At 42.8% G+C, this 8,255-nt stretch overlaps 1 protein-coding gene and 1 non-coding gene across 7 annotated transcripts in view; one reads left to right on the top strand and one right to left on the bottom strand.

Moving 5' to 3' along the window:
* The window catches only part of Frmd4a (FERM domain containing 4A), a 584,600-nt gene that overhangs the window by 228,994 nt on the left and 347,351 nt on the right, over positions 1-8,255 (bottom strand). The window lies entirely within an intron of this gene.
* LOC115030413 lies at positions 5,833-5,939 on the top strand. The gene has a single exon (XR_003836019.1). It is a non-coding gene; the product is annotated as a U6 spliceosomal RNA (small nuclear RNA).

Here is an 8,255-nt window from a genome sequence, read left to right as displayed (position 1 = left end):
GAGAGAGAGAGAGAGAGAGAGAGAGAGAGAGAGAGAGAGAGAGAGAGAGAGTTTCTTTGTACAGCCCTGGCTGTCTAGAACTCACTTTGTAGATCAGGCTGGTCTCAAACTCAGAGATCTGCCTGCTTCTACCTCCCAAGTGCTGGGATTAAAGGCATGTGCCACCACACCTAGCTTTAATACATTCTGGAACAATCACAAGATGTTCCAGTGTACCCAAAAAGTGGTCACAGTCCCCTGCTCCTCCAACTCTATGCCCTTTGTAATAAAACTATGAAATCACACACACACACACACACACACACATACACACATAGTCTATTTTTCCATCCTTTTTGAATATATACTGGTTTTCTGGCTTTCCTTGGTCAATGACTGTGGACAAAGTAACAATGTTGTCAGTTCAGAATGTAGGCCTATAAAACCCTTTCATCCTCCAGTCTGAGGCTTGGAACACTGGCTGGCCACCGTCTGCTGATACCTCCCCAACTTGGATGTTCATTAGAGGCTCCAGGAGGTAAGAAAGCCTAAATTGCCAGTATGACTGGCAGTAGATCACAGATGCACCAGACCAGAACTATCCCCAGCACAGCCTAAATTAAGGACGTTCACAATCATGAGCTCAATAAATGCTGGCCAATTTAAGCTACTATGCTTTGCAATGTTTACAAATTAACCCAGACTAACTTGGTTCCCCATCAGACAGAAAACAAAATGGTAATTCCTTCCCTCCCCCTCCCTCCCCCCTCCCTCCCTCTATCCTTCCCTCCCTCCCTCTATCCCTCCCTCCCTTTTCTCCTTTGGTTCTTCTCTCCCACCCTATTTTTTGTTTCATTTAGGATGATGAAATTATTGAATATATCTTGATTTTTCAAAGGCTTAGTGGAAAAATAAGAGATATATCTTTTTCAGTGAAATACATGAATGTTTTATTGAGTGTTTAGCATCATCCCAAACCAATTAGTAATCATGTATGGTGCTGTTGAACACCCACTGTACATAGCCATGTCAAATGGTTCTGCCTTCTACGTATGCCAGCAACGGCTGCATTATTCACCAAGAATACCAGACATATGAACCTCTGGGAGTTATGTGGAGGAAAAAAATTCTGGTTTGAAAACTCATCTTTTTAAGGAAGTGTGTAAGACAATGAAAACTTAAATAAAATTAGCATCCCAAGCACACCCTTTCCTTTACCCATGGGCAGGGGGCAGGGCCACTTGGAGATTGCAAATGCAGAGATGAATTGTTAATTTCCTTCAGTTAAAACAAGTACAAACAGACCAAGAACCCAACCAAAGCCTGGAAAAACGCAGATAAAAACACAGAGTGTGAAGAAGGTCTCACAAAGTATTGCGTGTGAGCTTTTCAGTACAAAGCAAAACTATGGGTGTTTTCTCTCACATGTGGGGAATGGTGGTAGGAAATATTAAAATAGTCCTTCTCCATAATCAAATGATTTTAGTTCTTTTTTCTGTTTATTAGTAAATAATTTGTTATGCATTTATAATATTTATGTATAACAGTTAATTTAGTAAATGTTTTTTTCTCTTCTTTCTGGAGACAGGGTCTCTCTATGTAGCCCCAACTGTACTGGGACTCACTATATAGAGTAGGCTGGCCCCAAACTCACAGGGTTTAGAGATCTGCCGGCCTCTACCTCCTGAGTGCTCGGATTAAAGGCACGAGCCTTCTTTTATTTTTATTTATTTATTCTTTTGTAACTCCCACACTCAGCTGCACAGCTTCACATGGTGTTATGAGTCGGAGTGTTAACAGCTTTGGACTGCTAGGGTTGAGATCACTCTCCGTTTGCTAGAAGGTGCATGTTTTTGATATTTTCACCGGCAGAAGTCTAAGTAAAGATGAGTTGCCGTGTGACATCATCTCCTGGCCATGCAAGGGTCTTCACATTGCTGAGGGCAGAGTGAAAGTGAGGACTTCAGGATCTAATGAAAGTTAGGGCAGTTGTTCTCACTCCTGTGGGTCCCCTAACAATCAGACCAGTCTGTCTGACTCTTCCCTGTCACTGGATCTCCTTCCCTAGCTGGACTGACTGGTGGGAGAGGATGCCCTGCTTAGTCCTGCTGAGACCTGATGTCTCAGGGTGGGATGGTACCCAGAGGGGCTTCTCCTTCTCTGGGGAGAAGGAGAGGGGGTAATGGTGGAAGTGATTTGTGAGCGTTGGACTGGGAGGAAAGGAAGGGGTGCCAAGATTGAGATGTAAAGTAAATTAAAAAATAAAGGGGAAAAAAAAGGCTTGGGCCAAATGCTTCTCATTTTTGTTTTTGTTTTATTTTTTCTTCATGGTAAAACTCAGTCTCTGAAGCTGGGGTCCACACGGACCTCTCTTTCTCTTTGTTAAGATTATGGAGATGAAAATATTTTGGTTTCCTTAAGAGATTTTTGTACAGTTTCTCATGAAATACTCAAGGACAAAACAAAAACTATTTGTTTACAATAGAGGGATTGTAATTGGCAGCACAACTACACATAAAGAATGTCTAATAACCTGGGCACAGAGGCACACACCAATAATTTGAGGGCTCAGGCGGGAGGATTGCAAGTTTGAGGACAGCCTGAGCTGTATAATGAGTTTAGGATAGCCTGAGCTGTATAGTGAAACACTGTCTCAAAAAAGCACCTGTAAGAGTCAATTAAGAAAATAATATAAAGCAATAACTGATGAATGATGCTTCCAATAGCAACAGCATGATGAACGAATACTCTTAATTATCAAGGCCAATCTGTGAAGTCTGGTAATATTAACAGGAGCAACGGCTCTCATTTAAAGAAAGCCCTACTGGTCTCTGGCTGTGTGCTGATCCATACTGATAAATAGTGTTTTAAGCCATTGGACAAATTTACAAATCAAATTGTTCATGTAGGGAAAAAAAACGTGGAAAAAAAGGAGCCAAACAACTAGAAGAGAGAAAAAGAGAAATTTGACAGCATGATATACAGGTTTGATGAAATCAAGCACACATCTGTAGGGCAAACAAGCAGTTAGTGATTTTTAAAGAACTTGAATGTCATTGGCCAGAATCTAGGGGCCTAAAATGTGATGATCAACCTCCAAAAGCAGCATTGGAATATGGAATAAACCACCCACAGAGTTAATGAGATAACATTTCCATCGTGTGTCGGTAAGACCCTGATATTCATAATGCATCTGAGGTACTCCATTGGGTTGAGTTCCCTGGACTGCACTGGGAGACGGGATGAAACCCAGCTATATCAAGGTGACAACCATTATGGCTGGGACACATTCAGGACCAATTTTGATGGTTCATGGGACTATGGTATTTAATTTCCCAATGCTTAGACTCAACGGAGAGAACACTAGCTCAAGCTACCTAGAGAGTTGTTCTTTGTTCTTGGTTTGAGCCTGAGGGCCAGCACACGTGGATAGGTACCTGAGAGGGGGATTTACAGAGGGTGGAGTTCATAGCAACTGCAGGTGGGCTTTGTACAGTTCTGATGTGTCACAGGTATGTATCTTTCTGTGGGGAACAATTTCCATTGCTGGAAAGTTCCTTTCCACGGGCTTTGTCACCTATGACTCTGCTGTGGTGGGAACCCCTACTTCCTGCAGGCCCTTGGACCCCCCGACCCAGATGCTCTTTCTGGCTCTCAAGTCAGAGAGCAGATGCTGCAAACAAAAAGTCCCAGGAGGGCAGCTGGCTCAGGCACTGTGCTTTCCCAACACTAGGAATCTGTGCTCGGAGAACAAACCCGAGATTGTCTGAATCTCCCCACTTTTGAAGGCATGGACTTCAGGTCCAGTAGAAAAGAAAAATTCTCTTCAAAATGGAAGTCATCCCTGTGTGTTCTATAATTCCCTGACTCAGTGTGATTCCCCCTTAGATCTGTCACGAAGGCTTTTTGAAGATCTTATATGTCTCCTCCCCACTGATGTGTCTCAGAGAGGCCTTCAGCTCTGTCTCTGGGACTACTCCAGTCTGCCTGGTACCCACTGTAGACTGTGTACCTTGGACATAATTTCTGCCTTCCTAAGTCCATATGGGTCAGTCCTTGCTGCCAGATAACCCTGAGCTCCTAGGCTTCACTCTTCCTTTGCCATGTGGCTCAGTCCTGTCTACTTCATATCTAGATTTTAGGGCTCTTTGTCTTTATTGCCCTGGAGAGAATATCCAATGGGGAAATTAACTTCTAATCACTGCCTAGATAGCATATTCATTGTCAATTCGAAACATACAAATATTCTAAATTTTATACAACCCACCCAACCACCACCACTGCCTGTTTATGGCCCAGATCTTCCATTTTCTCTGTCAAGCAGTATGGAGAGTGTTTGTTGTATCAACCCTGCTTGCACCAGAATTCACTCTGTCGTGGAGTTTGATGTTTATAGGTACTGTTTGGTAGCTCTGGTTTTTCCCAAGGGATGAGTAAAAGTGTTGTTAGTAAATAGAATCTGTGGTTAGCATTACAATGCAAAAGAGAAGAACTGGGTAATGCTGGACTCTTCATTCTGCCAGAATCAGCACCATGTATCACCCTTTAACAATATGCAAACACACATACACACACACACACGCATACATGTGCATGCCATCAACAACCCTTTATAGGAAATCTGGCAATATTTCTGTAAAGTGCTGATCCAAAGGGCAAGGCAACAATTGGCAACATGAAGCAAGGCACCAAGCCTTGGGTCTGCTAACATGGGCATAAAACTCTGAAATGTCATTACAGGGATTACAGAGCAAAAACGCTCTGAAAGTTTTATCACTGATGCTACAGTTACACAGGGTAGAGAGTACAGATACACTGTAAACTACAAAATACTCAAAAAAGAACAATTACTTACAATTACTGTTCTGGCTAGTTTTATGTTAAGTTGAAGGAAGCTAAAGTCATCTAAAAGGAAGGAACCTCAATTGGGATAATGCCTCCGTAAGGTTCTGCTGTAGGGCTCAGCTCGCTGCGGGTGGGGCCATTCCTGAGCAGGTGGTCCTAGGTTCTATAAGAAAGTAGGCTGAGCAAGACGTGGTGGAGCAAGCCAGTAAGAAGGACCCCTCCATGGCCTCTGCGTCAGTTTCCTGTCTCTAGGTTCCTGCCCTGTTTGAGTTTCTGTCCTGACTTCCTTCTGTGATGAACACTGATTTAGAAGAGTAAATGAACTCTTTCCTCCACAACTTTCTTTGCATGGTGTTTTATCACAGCAAAGTGGTCCTAATTAGGACAGTTGCCTGGCCCAGAGGACTTCTTCCAGTAAGAGGCTCTGACTGGCCATGCTATTGGGAAGGATACATTCCACCTACCACGGCTCCCACACTCTCTCTTTGCCCTAGCTTTATTTTCTGCTTCATTTTTGTCCCCTCAGTACTTGTTCTTAGATTGTATGTTTCCGTGTATCAGACAAGGATATTCACAGGTTTTCATCTGTTTTGCTCTCTGTCCATCTTCAGATTTGTGAACAGTACTAGTACAGGCACAGACTCAGGCCAGTCAATTTTTGTTGCAAGAATAAATGGCCCTTGGCATCTATGGTCCAAACAGCTTAGGATGCTACATTAGTGACCTTTTCCTTATTGGTGTAACCAAATGCCTTTCAAGAACAACTTACGGGAGGAAGGTTTTCTCTTGGCTTCGAGTTTCAGGGGATAAAGCCCACCGTTGCAAGAAACGAATACCAAGCAGAAGTATGGGTGTGGAGAGGAGAGAGATGACAGGCTGAACTAAGGAACCTCAAGGCCCAACACATGTGACCCATTTCCTCCAGTGAGACCTCATCCTAGCAGAGCCTGTGAGAGACACGTCACACGCAAACAAACCACCGCATGACACAATAACATCCTGTTTTGAGTGCTCCCTTTGGCAGCACATAAACTAAAATTGGAATGATACACAGAGGATTAGCATGGCCCCTGAGCAAGGATGACAAGCAAATTTGTGAAGTGTTCCATATTTTGCAATCTCAACTCCTATTATCTGTCTGTAGTATTAAATAAATATATTGGTTTACACCCTCCTGCCAAAAAAGACCCTGTCTTGACATCCCCCACTCATGAGGATTTAAAATATTTAAATTTCAAATATTTAAATATTTCCGAATGCTCCCTTCTTTCCCAAGTCATTTTTTTACGGTAGTCGTAGAGTCTATCCTAGACTTCTTTGCTTTCAGAGACCTTTTCTAGGCCTTAAAGATTTGTCTTCATTTCTAACATAACATCTAGTTTGTTATTGAGGGCAAGACAGTACATCATCCACTTCCCCACATTTGATTCTCACTTAGTCACAATTTCCATAGACCTAAGAGCTTCAGAGATGTCATCCAGTATGGAATTCAAAAGATAGGGGAGTTCCCTTAGCAGAAAAGACAGAGAAGAGAAGCCCTGTCACAGCATGATGAGCTGTACATGGGCCATATATCTATGACTTTGTTTAAACTCCAATTGGGTATCGTTCTGTATAAAAAGCCACTCATCGATCATCCGCTAATGAGTTGATGAGTAACTAGACTCTTGTATTTTCCAGTTACGTGCTCTACTTTATTTCTGGGTAGTAACGCCATGAATGATTTGAAAATACGGATCCAAGAGAAGAAAACACATGCAGAAATCTCTCTGAACTTTTCAAAAACACATCTACATACAGCTATGTCAAAGATGCATATCACTAGACTTAGAGTTAAGAAAATACTTCAGATGACCAGCATTCCGCACTCTGCAGGCTGTGTAATATAATGTAAGGGGGAATACCTATTCCAAAATCTTAAGCGTTTTAAAAAAGGTTGTATTGAATCTATGCCCCAAGAGACTCTAGTTTATACAAGACAAGATTGTTCATCTCACTTACACATTTTGTATTTGTTTGGGTCCAGCAGTCACTTTTTATGTTCTGCATTTGAATTTGAGTTTTGTCTTTTGAACTCTCCTGAAAGCCTAAGTGTGTCCAGTTCTGCACAGATATAACAGTACTAGAGGGGCAACTTTCATCCAATAAATGCTTAAAAGCATGCCTGTCAACATATCCCATCTGAGTAAACTTAGCTACTTGGACTGCCATAATAAGATGACATAGGCTGGGTGGCTCATAAAAGATAGCCACTGAGGGCTGGCTAAATGGCTTAGTGAGGAAAGGTGTTTCCTGCATGCCCTGTGACCTGTGTGCAGTCTGCAGAAGCCACATGGCAGGACAGAGTCAACGCCTATGAGTTATCCTCTGACCTCCGAATATGCACCACAACCCATACATACCCCCTCCAAACACATAAATACAAATTTAAAATAGCTATTTAGTCTTATGGCTATGTAGAGTGCAAGTCTGAACTCAGAGTGCCAGCTTGCTTGCGTTCTAACAAGGCCTCTCTTCCCACATGTAGACAGTTGCCTTCCTGCTGTGGAGGAAGAGAACAACATGCTAGAAGAGAAAAGGGACCCTTTGGGGGTGGGGGTCTCTTGTATAGGGTTATGATCCTATTTATGAGGGACTTTGGACTATTTATGACCTGACTTTGGAGGGGACACATTTAGTACATGGCAGTCATTATGTGAAAATCTATCTTTAACACTTAAGGAAACCAGGTGGCTATAAGCAGTGGTTTGGACAGGAGCAAGAACTCTTAAGGCACACTGTGTCGATCAGCCACGTGGTTTCTTTGATCCCTGTCTGCTGCCAGGGCCTGGAGGTTGGTGCTACCCCCCAATTCATGCTGAGATCCCATCTCAATGTGATGGCGTGAATTTAGATTTAGTTCTCAGGGTGGGAACCCAGGATGTGACTTAGACCTTTACAAGAGAAGAGGAGAAGATCTAGCCATTTATTTTGCTTAGTTAGTAGTTTGCCTGTCTTGCAAGCATAAGACCTGAGTCACATGCCCAGAACTCATGTGAAAGAGCCTGGCTTGTACTTATAACCCCAGTACTGGATAAACAAATCAGGTAGATCCCCAGAGGCTCATGGCCAGCTACACAAGCCTATCTGCTGAGTCCCAGGCCAGAGAGAGATCTGCTCTCAAAAAAACAAGGTGAGTAACTTGTGATGAATGACCCAAGGTTGCCTCCTGGCCTCTACATACATGTGTACACATGTCAACACAAGTCCACACAGTTATGATGGTGCATACACAGAAACATATATCCACCCACCCACACAGGTCCACATATACATGTATGTGCATACACGTGAATGTGCATGAATATGCATACACAAACATATACACACAGAGAGCAAGAATGAGAGAAAGAGAGAGAGAGAGAGAGAGAGAGAGAGAGAGAGAGAGGGAG

Source organism: Mus caroli, chromosome 2 (assembly GCF_900094665.2).
Source record: "Mus caroli chromosome 2, CAROLI_EIJ_v1.1, whole genome shotgun sequence".
Classification (NCBI taxonomy): Eukaryota; Metazoa; Chordata; class Mammalia; order Rodentia; family Muridae; genus Mus; species Mus caroli.
Note: the sequence above shows the minus strand (reverse complement) of the source record. Positions and strands in the feature narration are given on the sequence as shown.